Genomic DNA, 18,294 nt, shown 5'->3' on the forward strand with positions numbered 1-18,294 from the left:
TCCAGCAGCCCCTCAGGGGCTCTGAGGGAACCAGACCCGCACCGAGAGTTCCAGCAGTCCCGGGCATCCCCTCAGGGGCTCCGGCTCCGCGGGATTCCCGAGCACCACGACGCGGCCGAGGTTGCCATGACAGTCCTTCACTTCCGCCTCTCCCTCAGGCACCGCCCCCGTCCTGCAACCAATCACAGCCTCCGGCAGCAGCGTGAGCGCTCGCGATTGGTGGGTGTGGCCGCCATTCATCGTGAATGCCGAGGCGCGATTGGCCCGCGAGGATGTCACTCATTCATGAGGCGAGGAAGGAGAACTCTGGGACATCGTCGGGGAGAGGGAACAGATGTCACCTGAAATTACCTGATGAATTAGCATCGAATGCACAATACAGGCGTCTCCCGCTGGCGGCGAGGAGAGAGCGCGGCCGCGCCTCACCGCTCCCCGAGCTCTGACCCCTCAGCCCGGCAGAGCCGTGATTGGCCGGGGAGGCGGGTCCTGCCATTGTTCCGGTCTCTGATTGGTGCAGCTCCCTGCCCATCACGGGGGGGCGGGTGGAGGTCGCGGGTCAGAGCGGGGCTGTCAGAGCTCTGATTGGGCGGAGGGGGCGTGGCCCTGCCGCTCTCCCGGGCTCTGATTGGTTCCGCGCCCTGCCCGTCACACGGGGGCCGCGGCCGCGCGTCAGTACGGCGGCCGCGAGGGGCTCCTCCCCCCTCCCCTCAGACGGGGCGAGGGCGGCGATGGCGCGTCCGGCGGAGGCGGCTGCGGGCGCCGCTCCGGCCCCTCCGGCCCCTCGGTCCCCCGGCCGCGGCCGGGGCTGTGAGTAGGGCCCGCACAGACATGAGGTACGGCCCGGCGGGACGGGGGCAGCGGGGGGCGCGGGCTGCGAGCGGCGGCGGCGGTTCAGCCCAGGCCGGCGGGGGAGCAGCGCCGCCTCAGCCCCTCACGGTGCCCGGGCGTGTCGCGGTGCCAGGGCCCGGCTTCTCCTCCTCACCCCTTCGGCAGCCGGGGCGGGCGGCGAGCGATGCTGCGCCCCTTGCTGGGGCCGGCTGCCTTTCCTGCTCCTGTTCCCGTAACGTGTGGCGGGGATTCTGCAGCTTCAATCACCTTGGTCCCGCTGCGCCCTGAGCGAGGGGAACGAGCAGAGCCATCCCTTGGGGATGCCATTCACTGGGAATGCCACCCCATTTATTGGGAATGCCATTCCCTAGGAATGCCATCCATTGAGAATGCAGTCCCTGGGAATACCATTCATTGGGAATGCAGTCCCTGAGGAGTGCCCTCCGTTAGGAATGCCACCCCTGGGGAATGCCATCCATTGGGAATGCCATTCATTGGGAATGCCATCCATTGGGAATGCCATCCATTGGGAATGCAGTCCCTGAGGAGTGCCCTCCGTTAGGAATGCCACCCCTGGGGAATGCCATTCATTGGGAATGTCATCCATTGGGAATGCCATCCATTGGGAATGCAGTCCCTGAGGAGTGCCCTCCGTTAGGAATGCCACCCCTGGGGAATGCCATTCATTGGGAATACCATCCATTGGGAATGCCGTCCCTGAGGAGTGCCCTCCGTTAGGAATGCCATTCCCTAGAACGCCATCCCTTGGCAGTGCCGTTCCTTTCGCCTTGGGGCACCAGGGGAATGAGGGAATGTTGTCAGGAAAAGGACAGGGTTGTGTGTGCCTGTGCCTCCGATGGGCAGACACGGCTGTGGATGATATTCCCTGTGGATATCTTTTGTTCTGGTTCAGCTCCTGTTTTATTTGGGGTGAAATATGGGGTTTGCTTGTAGAAAACAATATTTTCTATGAATTGCATCTTTCTTTGTCACGTGGAGGGAAAACACTTCTATGGTTCATCAGAGAGTATTGTTTAGTGAATAATTCCTGTTAGTAACCCAACCAGCATTCCAGGTGGGATAGTATGACCCTCATTAAAACAGGAAACACTCTGTCCTTCTCTACCTCTTCCCACTGCCCAGCTCCAAAGTGCTTTTTGTTTAGAGCTTATATGGCAATAGATATTTAATTCAATAACTGTGAATATTAACTGAATATAGAGTCAAGTTCTGAATGGATGCATTTTTTTAAATCAAAACCAAACTGTATTTTGGGTGTTGATGGCTCTTTCCTTCTTTCTTTTACCTTTTGTTGTAGTCACCTGTAACTTTTCTTGCTGGATATGTCCTGGTGATGTTCTCACACAGAACCTTCCTTAGCCCCTGGAGCTGGGCCAGGGCAGGGTTAGGTTGGATTTTAGCACAAAGTTTTTCCCTCACCCAGAGGGTGCTGGGCACTGCCCATTTCTCCAGGGAATGGGCACATCCCTGAGGCTGCCAGAGCTCCAGGAGCTGCCAGGGATGCCCAGGCTGGGGTTGTTGAGGGGACAGGGCTGGGACTGGATGATCCCTGTGGGTCCCTTCCAGCTCAGGATATTCCATGTTTCTGTGATCGTTTATACCAGTGAATTGATACCAAAATCTCCTCTCTCTGTTAAAATTTCCCCTCTGCACCTCCAGAGCCCTGTGTGAGGTGTGGGAGGAGAAGTCCTGCCTGTCTCTGCGTGCCATTCCCACCTGTGGATGCTGAGCAGGTGTCCTGACTGCATCCCAAGGCCAGGTAGAGACAGCAGCTGCATTTTGTGTTCCCTGGGAGCTCAGGCTGTGCAGCCAGGGCTGTAAATCCCAGCAGGCTGAGTGCTCAGCCCTGAGTGCCCTCCCAGATTCTGGCAGGCTGACAGGGGTCATGTTTCCTGCAGACCAGTTTCTGAACAGTTTCTCCAGTGTCTGAGGCTTCCCTGGAGCTGAGTGGGCTGAGCCCTGCACTTGCTGCCTCACAAACCACACTCCATTCTTTCTGCTCCTCTCTGATATCCCACTGCCTTGCATTCCACATAAGATCCTTTGCTTGATGATTTTCCTTTATGTCCTTTATTTTATCTAAATAAGAATTGGAATCTCAGAGCCATGACCTGCAGTGCCTGTCCTGTCTCTCACTGCTTTTGGTGACCTTTCCTTAAAGCCTCTAATCATGCAATTAGGATAGATTTGGATTCTGGAAAGAATGTGAATCTAGCAGTGAAATAGTTCTAAATCATGATGTTGGCTAGATTTTATGGTGTGTCTTTTTACTGTAATCAGGGATTGTAATTTTAACTTTTAGTAGGGTAACACCAAGGAAAAGAGGAACAGAAGAATAAAGAAAAAAAAAAAGGAAATAAAAAAAAAAAAAAAAAAAGCTTTGAGTGCTCATGGCTGTTGTGCTGGACACAGTGCTGAACTTGGGATGCCCCCTCCACAGCAACTTGGTTTTGTTTTTACTTGCCAAGCATGAAATTGGGGGGGGTGGTGAATAATCAGAAATGGGGTCCAGGCTGAGCTCTGGTGATGAATGACTTGAGCACAGGAAACCTCACTGTGAGCTGCCAAAACCTCTGTGGGATCTGTGGCATACCCTCTGTTAAAAGTGTACTTTGTGTCATTTGAAAAGAATATATTCAATTGCACTGGTTATTTTCAGTTGTCATTGTCACTGTAGGCACGTGTTGGGGTTTATAATTATATAATATTTATATTTTAAGTGTTTACCAGGTCCTCATACAACAAACAAAAGCTGGGAGGGTTGGGAGGGCACTGATGGAGATGTCTGTGGATCCACCTGTCTGGAATGAATCTCTCTCTGGAGCTCTGTGTGTGGCAGGGCTGGAAATGTTCACATTCCTGACAGAAATTCCAGCTTTAGCTGCAGGAAAGCACTAATTACTGATAGTAATTAGAAACTGGTCTTGCCTGTGCAAGCAGGGCATTGTCTGTCCCCTCCAGAGGATCAGCTTCTTGACCAGAATAGAAAATTTCTATTTAATAGAAATTAAATAATTCTAAGTGGGAAAGAGTGAAGAGAGGTATCCTTGGGTATTCCCAGGAAGAGAGGTTATTCTATTTTTAATGCAAAAAATGCATTTTTACAGCATTCCCTTCATTGCAATCAGTCAAAACACAGAAAACTGACATAGTAGAACAATGGCTTGGTTTTCTCATATCAAGTTACATGTGTTTGATATTATATTTTACTTTTTCATATGTTGTTTTTAAGGTAATTGAATTAATTGGTTTCCAAGTGACATCTTTTCTCTGTGAACTCTGCCTTTCAACAAGTTGTGTGTCTGGAATAATGAAATAATCACTGGTGTGTGAATCCCCAGTCTGTGTGTTTCCCTTCTGCAGCAGTTTGCATCCCCTTTCCCTGCAGTCCCTCATGGCTGTGTGTGCCCACAGCTGGGAGAGCTGACCCCTCCATCCCATGAGTTTGGAAGAGTAAGCTTTTATGGGATGGCAATCCTGGAAAATCAAGGCCCTGCTGGTATATTCCAAATTACAGGTGAATGTACTGCTACTAGTAATGTAGGTTAGCAAACCTTAATGACACTATTCAAATAATTCCACTGAAGACCTGTTGTCTCAAAAGTTCAGGTTTTCCTTCATATTTTCATCCTTCAGATTTCCAAGGGAATTCTCTTTGTCAATACCTTTGGAGGATCTAACCCTGGGCATGACTAATTGGCTGTAAATGGCTGGGCAGGGGTTCAGCTCTGCATCATCTCAAGGTTCAGGTTCATGTGCTCCATAGAAATGAACAGTTTGTAGGAAATATTTATTAATGCACTCTCAAAGTACACAGAACACCAGATGGAAACCTCTGATTCCTGAAGGGAGGTTCCCCTGGAGCCACCTGGGATGGTTGGCACCTCTCTGCAGGACTCAGAATGAATCTCCTCTGGAGCTCATGGAATTCTGTACTTCCAGACAGAGCTGTAAATATTTACTGATTTTAAATATTCCTGTGAGATATCAGAAAGGCTGGGATGGAATTCCTGATTCCCAAAATCCCATCAAATCCTACTCTGAAGCCATTCCCTGTGTCCTGTCCCTTGTCCCCAGTCCCTCTCCAGCTCTCCTGGATCCCTCCAGGGGCTCTGAGCTCTCCCTGCAGCTCCTCCTGCCCAGGTGAGCACCCCCAGCTCTCCCAGCCTATCCCATAATACTCTAACCACTGGATTCTACACCTGCAAATCCTTTGATTTCTAAGAGATAAACTTCTCTATGAATAAGCACAGGCAGACCCTCAGTGGGTTCTCTCCCTGGCCAGGAAAATGCAGGCAGAGCAAAGATCACCCTGCAGGAAAATCAACTCTTCAGCCCCCTCACAAGAGGCTGAAGGGCTGCACTGAGACCTGTTTTGTGTTTTGTGCCTGAAAATGTTCTTTCCCCAATTTTGCTGTGAAGATGGGGAGGTACTGGGTGCCCAGAGCAGCTGTGGCTGCCCCTGGATCCCTGGCAGTGCCCAGGGCCAGGCTGGACACTGGGACAGTGGGAGGTGTCCCTGCCATGGCTGGGGTGGCTCTGGGTGGGATTTGAGGTCCCTCCCACCCCATCCTGGGTTAGAATCCCTGCTTGGGGGTGTGAGTGCAGGATTTCCAAGCTCCCTCTGGGCTCCTGCCACCACCCAGGGGGTGCCCATGACAGAACAGCTTTGGGAAAACAAGAACTTTTCTGACAGCACCTTTAGGTCTCTCTGTTTGAGCCCTTCCAAGCAGGGTGTAAGAGCAATGTTTAAATTCTGTCTGGTTGTGTGTTTGCTAAAATTGCCTTACCAATCCTGGGGGGAGGGAGAAGAGGCCTCTCTTGTTCTCTGCCTGCTGCTCCTCCTGCCAAGCACACACGGACTTTTTGTTCCTTGCCCTCCCAGCTGAACTGTGGAGCTCCAACCTTGGCTCTGGGCAGGGAATTCAGCTGTGTGTGTGCAGCCTGGGGAAAGGCAGCTGCACATGCAGCTTCCAAAGGTCAGCCTGAGTTTGGGAGAGCTCTCCATGCCAATTTTTATATTGTGGAACAGTTTAACACCTCTGCTGGTGTCCTGAGAATTTGCTGCTTGTAGCTTAATTGTTCACAAGTGAAAAGTGAAGTTACAGTTCGGTCAGTTTTGTGTTAATCACAAATGAAACACAGAACTGTGTTAATCATCATGTCTTTATGGGGATAAAGCCTTTTAGGCCAACTGTAAAAATATATTTTTTCATTTATATTGCAATTTCAGATTCCCAGGCACCAGGTTATGGGCTGGCCTCTGAACTGCAAATATTTAATGGTTTTTAAGTAAGTTTTGCACTGTGGGGATTCCTGTGCTATTGGTGAGGAGGTGCACCAGGAGCTCAGCTACCAGTGCAAGTTCTAATAACTTCATAAATCTTCAGGCTATTTTGGGGAAGTGCAGTTAATTCTTACAGAGAATCATAAAAGCTGACAACTTGAGAGCTGTGTTTTGTAACAAAATGCCAGTAATCTGGTCATGTACCAAATGGGATGATGTAATCCTTGCATTTCTTGAGCAGAAATCCTGCCATTTTCCTGTGAGTCACATGTGAGCCCCAGCTGGATGAACTCATTTCTCTGGAGCTCTCAGACAGACAGACAGGCTCCTGTGATACTCAGGGCTGGGGTTGGTGCTTTGCATGGACATTTGGTGTAATTTGATTTTTTAGAGGCAGCTCTGTGCCATCACCTGCAGCCATCCCTGCTCTTACCTGTTCTTTTTTCTCTCTTTTGTCCTGCATGTGTATTTCTCCATTTTAATGGTCTTGAGTTTCAGCATTATCTGGAGGCTGGCAGGTGTTCTCTCCCTCTTACCCTTTGTATTTTGATCTTTGTGGGTTTTGTTCTGTTGCTGATTGTAAGGGCCAATCCCAACCAGGAAAAACTTTGGAACTGCAACTGGGTTGTAGAGAGATCTGAAATACTTTAAAATATTTTTTTCCTCTATTCTTCAGTGTGGGCTTGAATAGCAAACAACAGAATAAACATCAAAGAGAAGAGGGCAGATGTTTTAGTTGGAATAAAGGAATGTGGCATGAAGCTACTGTAGGTATTCAGGGAAGTGTTTAATTTAAAAGCAGACAAGGCTTTCCCCTGTTCTTTTCCAACTGCTCTTTATAGGTGTTTTTTATATATACACATAATTTTTCAATTATTCTGGTTTGTAAAATTTCTATACAGAGGAAGAGTTCAAAGCATAAAAGTGTTAAAATATATTTTCACATAAGGTCATCTGTACTTAAATTCATGGCAGGACATTGTGGATTTTTGAAGTGTTTAAGGACAAAGTTTGGAAACAGCCATTATCCAACTTGGAACCTTCTGCATGTTCTGCTGTTCTATTCTCATTCTGTTTCAAACCACACCAATATATCACACACTAATATATTGTGCTCATTAAAGAACAAACAGCAACCTGCTGTTTAACATAATGCATGGATTTTAAGCACTGTGACCAAAATCTGGTTTTTGTGGGTATTTGCTGCTGAGAAATGAGGTTGCTTCAAGAAAATGTTGTAAAATAATAATGACATGGGCAGAGGAATAAGGCAAATGCAGTTCATTTTTTGGGTGGTGATGCTGTGTGGCATTGCTGATCAGCTCAGGAATCCCTGGCTTTATTTGGATCAGGGTTTGAGATTCCTGTGGGCCCAGAGCCCTTCAGGTGGCTTTGGTGGGACAAATTCAACCCAAAATTTCCTTCACATATACGTTGAAAATTACAGTATTTCTCTATAAGCTCAATTTTTAAGACTAAAAATTTAGTTTCCATATTTAATTTCAAAATAATATTTTCATGTTGGATGTTTGGCTTGTGGAGATGTTTAACTGACAGGGGACTGAACCAGATGGATCCTGTTTGGTGCTTCCTGCCCTACCTGCTGCCAGGAAGCTGAGGTGATATCCAAGCTCAGAATGTGCCTCCTTATCACAGCTCTTATCAGAGCAATCTGAATGGAGCTGGAGCTTGTGCAGCATTTTCACTTCACCAGCTCCATGCTTTTTTTAGCTTGTTTAGTCATCCTTTCTGCAGAGTCAGAAGTTAAGGATGACCCATAAATGCCAGAGCTCTGCTGTTGTGGCACAGGGATAGGAAGTTCTCCAGCTGCAGTCTGGCAGGATTGTCTGGCATGGATTGTTTGGTGCTGCTCTTTCAGCTCAGCATCTGAATCTGACTCGTGCTGTCTGCAGATGATGCAGGAGAACAATTTTGCTTTGTGAGGAGGGAAAAAGCTGCATCCTTTAGAGTCAAGTGCTCTCAAGGTTACTCTGAGCTGCTGACAAATGCTATTGTATGGCTCAAAAAAATCACTTGATCTGTATTAACTACAGGGGATATTTAACCCAAAGAGTTGTAGAACTTAAACCCAAACCCCTGAGTGCCTCTCCTGTCCCCCAGCTCTCCATGAACTTGTGCTGCCTGTTCCTGTTCTTGCTGGTGAGCAGCTTCAGCAGCCAGAGAGCAGCTGGGGCTGCCCAGGGCAGGGTTAGGTTGGGTTTTAGGGCAAGGTTCTTCCCCCAGAGGGTGCTGGGCACTGAGAGTGGGCACAGCCCTGAGGCTGCCAGAGCTCCAGGAGCTGCCAGGGATGCCCAGGCTGGGATTTTGGGGGGTCTGGGCAGGGCAGGGTGGGACTGGGTGATCCCTGGGGGTCCCTTCCAGCTCAGGATATTCTGGGGCTCTATGATTTTAGGATATCTGGTGAAGTTTTCTGTTAATCTCACTTTTAATTTGAATACAATCATTGCACAGCAAAGTGTGATGTGGGTTCTCTGAGGCTTTAGACACCAGCATTGCACAGAATCCCCAAATCCCTGGGGCTGGAAAATCCCTCCCAGCCCAGGCAGTCCCAGCTGTGCCCTGTCCCCACCTTGTCACCCCAGTGCCACCTCCAGGTGCCACCTGCAGGGATGGGCACTGCAAACCTCCCTGGGCAGTTCCAACCCCTGAGCTCCCTTTCCAAGGGGAAATTCCTGCTGCTGTCACCCTGAGCCTGCCCTGCCCAGCCTGAGGCTGTTCCCTCTCCTCCTGTCAGATGATCTTTAAGGTCCCTCCCAACCCATTCCATGATTCTGGAATACAGAAGTGACTTCTCAGCAGTTTGATCATTGGCACAGGAGTTCAAAAACCTCTGCAGTTGGGAGATGCTTTGTGAATCTCCTCTGGGGGCTTGGTACAAAATAGAAGAAATGGCAGGACTTGACATTTGGGAAGGTTTTTCCTTCCCCTGTTATTCCTGTAAGGACCAGAAACCCTGGAAAGTTTTACAAAGCAGGGACTGAGTTAAAATCTGATCTCCAAAGAGCAAAGACCAGAATTCCCTGAATGTCTCAAAATGCTTTTGTTTTCCAGCATTGTTCCAAAATTACCAGGCTTTGCTAAAACTGATTCCCTGGAGTGATCCTGGTCTAGAGGCTTTCCCATGGAAAGAGCCACCCTGAACTCTGCAGCCTCAGGAGAGAATCCCCAAATCCTGAGGCTGGAAAAGCCCTCCCAGCCCATGGAGTCCCAGCTGTGCCTTGTCCCCAGCCCACAGCTCTGAGTGCCACATGCAGGTGACACCTGCAGAGATGGGGACCCCAAACCTCCCTGGGCAACCCCTGCTGTGCTTGGTCACACTGCAGCCAACTCTTGGGGTTTCAATTGGAAAATTCAGAATTTCTCAGGTGGGCTGGTGGCATCTGAGCTGGTCTCACTCTGTTTCTCATGACAGACTTTGGAGTCCTTGCTGAGGAAGGAGGAGAGGAAGAGGAGGAGAAGAGTAGAGATGTGCAGGTTTGCTTTTTCCTTGCTGGGCTCCCCACTTGCTCTGAGGCAGGGGAAGAACTGAAGCTCTGACCTTTCACTGCCTTCAGGGATGACACCTGAGCTGGAACCTCCTCATCCTCCCAAGAACTCTCTTGGTGCTGGGTGGGCTCTGCTGATGGCTCAGTCATAAACCTTCTGCCCATCGTGTCCTGGGGGGTTTTAAGGACTTTGATGAAGTAAAAGCCAGGGAGGATTTTTTGATGAGTGTTAAAGTGCTGCAAATAATGTTGCATTTTTTTCCTGCTCTCTGTGCTTCTGCCAGGACAATGTTAGCTCCAAGGAAATCAGGCTGTCCTGCTGGAGTTGCTCAGTTCCTAGAGTTTCTAGAATCTGTCATGGTAATGCCAGGTTCCGGCTTCCCCTGGATTACCTTGATGCAATCCTGGATTAAACTGCCTGGGGTTTCTTAGGGAAAGCAAAGCACAATCTAGATTTTTCTAGGGGAAGGACAGCAACTGCATGTGTGCAGAAAATAGAGTCGTGCTGAATCTCTTCAATTGTTATGTTAAAATGAGACATTCTGCTTGGGAAGTTCAAACTAGTGACAGAAATGGAGTCCTGGTGTTTCAAACACCCCCTTCAAAATCCTGCCAGCATTATGAATGGAAAATGCTGACTCAGTCCTGCTCTGTGCACTGAAATGAGACCCGGGGAACTTGAGCACTGAAATTCTGGTGACACTTCATTTCCTTTTGTGGGTGGGTTTACTATCATTTCCCAGCTTCAGAAGGGAGAAAAGGAAAAAGAAAAAAGGAAAGGAGAGAAATAAATAAATTCTTATTAAACAAAAGTTCCTTGAATCCTCCCTAGAGACCCTTGTGTGCAATTCCTCTCCATCTTATGGCTGGAGGAGTTTGGAAAGGCACTAAATGAAAGGGCAGAAGGCTGCAGATGGCCAGGATAGCCCAGGGTGCAGCTTCCCAGGCTGGCTTTGCTCTGATGAACAGATTTAATGTGGCACCAGCAGTGCCTGGTTCTGTACCAGCCATGGGTAAGGGGCAGCCCTGGATTTTCTGGCAGTTCCTGAATGGGATGGGAGGGACCCCAAATCCCACCCAGTGCCACCCCTGCCATGGGGACACCTCCCACTGTGCCATTGCTCCAGCCCCAGTGTCCAGCCTGGAACTGAACATTGCAGGGATCCAGGGGCAGCCACAGCTGCTCTGGGCACCCTGTGCCAGTTCTCTGGGCTTTTGTGAAGGAACTGGGATCCCCATGAGGAGCTGGGAAAACACCTGGTGAGCAGAAATAACACAGGAGAGGAATGGAATTCATCTGAACTGAGACACTTCTGAGTCCCTGGAGGGACAGGACACAGGGAATGGCTCCCAGTGCCAGAGGGCAGGGCTGGGTGGGATACTGGGAATTGGGAATTGTTCCCTGGGAGGATGAGGAGAGGCTGGAAGGGATTCCCAGAGCAGCTGTGGCTGCCCCTGGATCCCTGGCAGTGCCCAAGGCCAGGCTGGACACTGGGGCTGGAGCACTGGGACAGTGGATGAGCTTTAAGGTCCCTTTCAATCCAGAGCATTCTGTGATTTGGAACATTTACCTGTTGAGTTCTGTTGTTATTCCTGTACAATATTATGAAACCCAGTGAATACATTTCACCAATAATTCCATCTTGCTTTAGCTTGGCTCTGTCTCTCATTAAAGATTAAGAACTTTGTTCTGTGAAGATTTAAATAGAAACAAAGCCTTGTTGTGATAGAAGGAAGCAGAGCTGTTACCTAGTTAGGCAGTTTCCACCTTTCTTTTGATTTGTAGATCTCTAAAATAAGAATTCTGAGGATGTACACTTGGGCTGATGTACATGAACATAATATTAGACTTGATTTTCCTTTTTTTTTTTTACAAGTTACCTGGAGGTTTCCTATTTTGTGTTTGAACTAGAGGAAAGCACACACATAAATTCTCAGAGTATCCCATTCTTATTTTGCTGAGAAAAATGCTTCAATTGAGATGCATTATTCCCTGATCAACTCTTCCAGGGGACAAGGAAATATGAGTAAAGTTGACCTGTTGATGGGGAGTGTAAGCAGTGTGGAAATTCTCCTGGAAATTCTGTTGCAGAGGAGAGAGGCTGCAGGAGAGATGTCCTGGCAGAGTAACAAAGGGTGCACACCTGCCTCTGGCTGTGTATCTGCTCCTGCTTATCAGATTTATTTTAAACTGCCTGCCTTCTCTACAAAACTCAGGTTTACACTGTGTTTTGGATCTCAGCACTGAACAGAATTTTCTCCTCCCACTTGAAATAGGCTAAATTTGTTGGGAAAGTATTTGGCATTTGTATCCAATTTGTTCTGTTTGAAAAATATCTCCACAGCTGGTTGCTATAGAATCTTTGTATTCCTTCCAGATTCCATGGTTAGTGTTGGATACAGTGGGGAAGTTATTGGCAAGGTAACTGAAAAAAGTGTGAAGTTTTGTCCCTGGGGATGGAGCTGGCTTAGTGCCTCCTTGCAGGACTCTTTTATTCCTGCTTTTCAATGGCTGGCAGGAGCAGTGCTGGTGGATCTCTGACCTCTGGCACTGTGCATCTGGTTACTCATATTTTTGGCCAGGCTGTTACATTTTAATGTTGTGGCTCATTATGGTTTTTTTTTTCCCCCTTAGATCTCTGTGTATCTGTTCTGTCTGTCCAGTCAAGGGAGAAGCATTTAAAAAATGAAGTTTGTCTGAGTTTGTTATGGGTCTCAAGCACTGAATTTTGCATTGAAACCAAATTAAATCTCACTTGCAACTGTGAGATCCTGCTTGGAACATCTCTGTTTCTCCCACAGTCTTTTTGAGGTTTTTTTTTCTGTGTGGTGTTTGTGTTTTTTTCCATAATGCTCAATTTACACATGATTTCTGTGTGTTACTGGGGCTTGATACTCTGCAACTGCTGTTTTCCAGAGCAGATCAATTCTTCTGTCCCACAGAGTTGTTTTCCAGGGTTCCATTGAATTCCCATGTGCAGTCCCCTGGAATATCACATCTAAAGGTTTTGCCTATCTAATCAAAGCTTTTTTTAGTGTTTAGGGAAGCCAGGCTGTGGGCAGGGTGCTTCCTGCCCTTCATGCTCTATCCCTGCAGGATTTATTAGCAATATTCTCCCAGGGTTTGGGGGAAGCCACGTGGGGTGTTTGCCTGTTCAGGCAGGTGTGTTTGGATGTGCCTTAATATTCTTCATGTTTTATTTAGAAGTGGTCTAACAGCTTCCTGAGCTGTCAGCCATGAAATGAATTTCAAGGAAAGATTCACAGAAGACTCTCCAAATTTTGAAGTAGATGAGCAAAACACAAAACTCAGTCCTGTGTGCTCCCTGATTTGGGCTGCTGGCACAGGGTGCCCAGAGCAGCTGTGGCTGCCCCTGGATCCCTGGAATGTTCAGTTCCAGGTTGGACACTGGGGCTGGAGCAATGGGACAGTGGGAGGTGTCCCTGCCATGGCTGGGGTGAACAAGATGAGCTTTAGGGTCCATGCAACCCAAACCTTCTGGAATTCTGTGATTTCTGGCTTCACTCTGCTGTGCCAATCTGTGTTTCAGGAGGTTTTGCCTCCCTTCTCCATGGTGGTTCTTGGGTGTCTCCCCAGTGTTCCTGCCAGGTTCTGGTGCACATTGTCCTGAGGTGTTGCAGTTCTTCCTCAGCCTGCAGCATTTGCTCTGTTGCCTCATTCCAACCTGATTCTCCCAGTTGGTACCTCCAGTTCCTGGAGCATTTAACAGAGCTCTGACACTGTCCTGGCTGCTGGCACCCAGGATTTGGGAGGCCCCTGCAGGGCTTCATTTGGGGCTTTGAAACAGGAATTTCAGAAGGTGAGGGAATGATCTCAGCATTGGAAGGTACTGACTTCCCTGCTGGGTCCAATTCAAAAATCTCTCTCCTTTGTTCATGTCCTGAAGGAACAGGAGATGCTGCTTGGGTTTTTTTTTTTCCCTTTTCTTCCTGCTCCTCAAGCATTCCAATTCCCAGCTGTCCAAGCAATGATTAAAAGAGCCATAGACAAACATAAACCCCAATACTTGTGTTATTCCTTCATTTGTCCTCATTTCAATACCAAAAATTGAAATCATTAGTAAGATTCTTCAGCAGGATTGGAAGCCATGAGCTGTTGCCATGTAGAGCCCCTGTAAGCTTGAAATGTGACATGGATAATGTTTGCTGGAGAACTACAAATAAAAAGGGAAAAGAGCAGAAGTGTGTGAGTAATGTGTTCAATGTGCAGTGTGAGGGCATCTCTTGCTGGGGGCCTTAATTGAGAATTATTTGCTGCTGCTGTTTTCTCCTTTAAACATATGAAGTGGCATTTTTTTTTACTGGATTTATTTTTTTTTTCTTGTGTAATGTGGGGTTTCCTGCTTGAGAGTTGCACCAGTCCATCTGAACATTTTGAGGAGTGCTGAGTGCTTGGGTTCTCAAACTGTCAGCAGCAACATTTAATCAGATGAGAACTGAGGCATGTTCATGTAGTTTTATCTCTACAGGTACTTAATTATTCATTTCTGGGAGAAAGCAAAGTGGATTTGATGTAATAAGTGCTCCATGGGGCCTGGTCTGGCTGGTCACAGATGGGAACTGAACACATCACCTGGAAAATGCTGTGGATCATCCTTGGCTCATTCAGTGCCTCTCTTGGTTCTGCATTAGGAAAGTACCAAGTGCTGAACCTGGACTGGGACAGCCCTTGGGATGAATCCAGGCTGGGATGAGCAGATGGAGCAGCCCTGGGAGAGCTGGAGCTGCCCAGCCCAGAGCCCTGTGCCCAGTGTGGGATAGGAAAGGGATTGGGATTGGGATTGGGATTGGGATTGGGATTGGGATTGGGATTGGGATTGGGATTGGGATTGGGATTGTGCCTGCAGAGCTGCCCCAGCCCTGCCCCAGCCAGGGAGGAGCTGGAGCTGCTGCAGAGCCCAGAGGAGGCAGCAGGATGAGCAGAGGATGGAGCAGCTCTGCTGGCAGGAAAGGCTGGCACAGCTGGGATTGTTCACCTGCACAGGAGAAGCTTTGGCTGAGCTCAGTGTGGCCTTGCAGGGCCTGAAGGAGCTGCAGGAAACATGGAGAGAGACAATTCCCAAGGGATGGAGGGACAGACACAGGGAATGGAGGGACAGGACACAGGGAATGGAGGGACAGACACAGGGAATGGAGGGACAGGACACAGGGAATGGAGGGACAGACACAGGGAATGGAGGGACAGACACAGGGAATGGAGGGACAGACACAGGGAATGGAGGGACAGGACACAGGGAATGGAGGGACAGACACAGGGAATGGAGGGACAGACACAGGGAATGGAGGGACAGACACAGGGAATGGAGGGACAGACACAGGGAATGGAGGGACAGACAAAGGAATGGCTTCAAACTGAAAAATTAGAGGTTTTGATGGGATTTTGGGAGTTAGGAATTGTTCCCTGGCAGGGTGGGCAGGGCTGGCACAGCTGTGGCTGCCCCTGGATCCCTGGCAGTGCCCAGTTCCAGGTTGGACACTGGGGCTGGAGCAATGGGACAGTGGGAGGTGTCCCAGCCATGGCAGGGATGAGCTTTAAGGTTCTTTCCAAACCAATCTCTGGTTCTATATATTCATTTTCCTGGTGTCAATGATGATTGAGTGTTATTACCCTTCCCTTTCCCCAAATAGGGACAAGTTAGTTTTGAGGCAGAAGTTCAGATTCCTCCCTCTGCAAGTAGCCAACTCTTCACCCCAGGTGGGTTCATTTTGGGTTTTCTCCTCTCTTCAAGCACCAGTAAACACCTGTGGTACTTCTCAGGAGAATTGACAACTTCACTGCTGATTTTGAGAAAGGAGTTTTTGACTGATGAATGTTTGACTGTAAGTGCTTCAGTACAGGGTGCTATTGAATAGTTGATGTATTGACAACTTAATTTTTGCTGTAAAATGCCTTTAGGTTCCACTTCTGCAGCCAAGTGACTGCCATAAACTCTTGCTTGCTGCTTCAGAAGGTAATGATTGATGAAGCTGTGGATTCATCATTAGCATGCCAGGTTTCATTTTGAGGTCTCAACTCAGAAGGTAAATACCCAGAAATGTATTTTTAGTGTGCAGAGTTTATTTTGGAGATGTTGGCAGTTGCCAGCTCGTGGAGAATGCTGTGCTGGAGCCAGGAGCAGAGCTGAGCAGGGCCAGCTGGGACAGCCTCTGCTCCTCACTCTGCCTCCCCAGCTTTGCTCCTGCTGCAAGTGGCCCTCCAGCCATCTCCTGCTGGAGTCACAAGACTGCTGCCAAGGCAAATTGCCCTGATTTTTAACAGGCCAGATGGAGGAATGAAGGAATCCTGATCCACAGTCAGTGGTGACAGCACCTCCCAAGTGACAGCAGCTTCTGAAATCACCTGGATGAGTTGGGTAGTCAGGTTTAATCCATGCTGCAAGTATGAGCTATTAATTGTGCAGCTTGTTCCTCCTGTGCTATAAATTGTACAAACCTTTCCTATCTGTCATTGTCAGGCACTGATCTCTGCCCCTGAGGGAACAGCTCGAGCTGCTCAGGGGGGTCTGGGCTGAGATCAGGAAAAGGTTCTCTCAGAGCTGCTGTCAAGGCAAGTCAGACCTAAAGGAAACTTGTGTGGTGGGTGTAGCAGCATCCTCAGAGCAGGTCTGACCTCTGCCCAGAGGTGAGAACCTTGGAAAGCTCAGTGTTTGGGAGGTTTGACTGCAGTGCTGGGAGAGCTGTGGGAGTTGGAGGGAGGAGAGGGATGGCTTGTGTTTATCCCTTGGGGTTGCTGTATCCTGCCCTTCTTGCTCTTCATCATTCCTTGGCTCTACCCTCCCTGACCTCTCTTTGTTATATTTCATTTTCTTCACTCATCTTTTGTCTCTCCCTGCCTTTGCTGAGGAAACATCCTGGCTTGGATCAGGAATTGTTGAATCCAGCAGGGCTGGGATTGTCCCCAGGGCTGGGATTGTCCCCAAGGGCTGGGATTGTCCCTCTGTGTCCAGCTGTGGCTCCTGCAGAGCCCTGGAGGTGTCCAGGGCAGGGAATGGAGCTGGGAAGGGGCTGAGCCTGGAGAAAAGGAGGCTCAGGGGGGCAGCAGCAGGAATTTCCCCATGGAAAGGGAGCTCAGGGGTTGGAATCTTGCTCACCGAAAATTTCTGTACTGACAAGCACTAACCCTCCCAAAAATACCACTTTTAGCCTAAGGTTGTGGAGAAGGCTTCCAAAATTAAGTAATAAAACTAAGATTATGGCTGTATGGTTTAAATAGAAGTATGTACCACCACATAGTCAGAAACTTGGAATTTAAGGTTTTAGAATATAATAAAATAGATAAAGCAAATTGAAAGTTTTAGGGCAAAAGTTTTGTCCTTCTTCTTTACCTTTTTCTTCCTAAGTCTGGGTGATGTTTTGTAATTAAATAAAAAAAATCTGCATTACAGGCCATGAGTAATTAGTTATTAAATTAAAAGTAAAAATAATTTAAGTGTCATTGCTTATAAAAAACCTTGAGAGAGAGAAATGTCACCATTTTTAGCTTGTTAGGTAAAGTACTGTAAAACTCACTGTAATACAGATAAAAATTAATAAGCATCTAACAAAAAAAAAATACTGTCTCTCTCACTTTTAATCCCAACTCTGACAGCAAGAAAATAAAAATGCAACAGTCAGGGTTTGGGAAGAGCTGCCCAGGGAGGTTTGCAGTGCCCATCCCTGCAGGTGGCACCTGGAGGTGACACTGGGGTGACAAGGTGGGGACAGCTGGGACTGCCTGGGCTGGGAGGGATTTTCCACCTCAGGGATTTGGGGATTCTCCCTTGAGGATGCAGAGTAGGAACCAGCACACAGCAGGATCAGGCTGTGCTATCCCAGGAGAACAATTTGTGGGTGTATTTGGGCACTGATTATCACTCAGCATGGTAAAAACTTGCAAATGTGAGGGTTTGAAGGAGGAGGTTTGTTTTCACAGCTGCCTTGGCTTTCTTCTTGAATCAAACTTGAAAGGTTTTTTAGATCTATTATGTTGGGAAATCAGCATCATGTTACAATTTTGCAATTGGGTTTTTTTTTTTTCCCAGTCCAAGGTTGCCCCACAACCTTGTAGCAAATTTTCCTGATTACAGGGAACTGCAAACCAGTCGACTTTTGAAGTACCCACAGGGGAGAAATTTGTGAGCTACAGTAAACAAACCTCCCCATGCCACAGATTTGTGACTTACAGTAAATAAACCATTAGCACTAACAACAGCCTTAATGTTCTTATCCTCTGGCAGGAATGGAATTTTTATCCTGGAAAGACATATTAAAGCATTTCAGGACAGGAAAATCACTCTTTGCAGTTTTATTAACTGTCCAGACCTCCTGGGTCATTTAGAGAAGGACATAACAAAGTTTTCCAGAGCCAGCCTGGACAATGCTCCTGCTCCTGGTGCCTCCCCCACAACCAGCTCCAGGTTCCTACAGAGTGAGGATGAGCATCTCTTCCCTCACTGTTTGATAGGTTTTTTTTAAAAAAGACCCTGTTTTCCATATCTAGATTTTTCCTTGGTGTAGGTGGTTCTGTGTGTGTGTCCTTGCTCTCTCCTGCATGGCCTGAAATGATTCCCAGAAATTCAGAGTAGCTGGAACCTGGGGATACTTGGAGCAATCCTTTTGTTCCCCCAGTGCTTCAGTGGTGCTGCTGTGGGG

At 48.0% G+C, this 18,294-nt stretch overlaps 2 protein-coding genes across 5 annotated transcripts in view; one reads left to right on the plus strand and one right to left on the minus strand.

The window, feature by feature from the left end:
- The window catches only part of IFNAR2 (interferon alpha and beta receptor subunit 2), an 844,054-nt gene that overhangs the window by 616,500 nt on the left and 209,260 nt on the right, over positions 1 to 18,294 (minus strand). The gene's annotated exons all lie outside the window — the stretch shown is intronic.
- The window catches only part of ITSN1 (intersectin 1), a 115,525-nt gene continuing 97,905 nt past the window's right edge, over positions 675 to 18,294 (plus strand). For all 3 annotated transcript variants that reach the window (XM_079312302.1, XM_079312303.1, XM_079312304.1), the window contains exon 1: positions 675 to 833. The gene's annotated coding sequence lies outside the window, so the exon portion shown is untranslated. The remainder of the gene's footprint in view (positions 834 to 18,294) is intronic.

The sequence above is a fragment of the Erithacus rubecula genome, assembly GCF_903797595.1.
Source record: "Erithacus rubecula genome assembly, chromosome: 1".
NCBI classification, from domain to species: Eukaryota; Metazoa; Chordata; class Aves; order Passeriformes; family Muscicapidae; genus Erithacus; species Erithacus rubecula.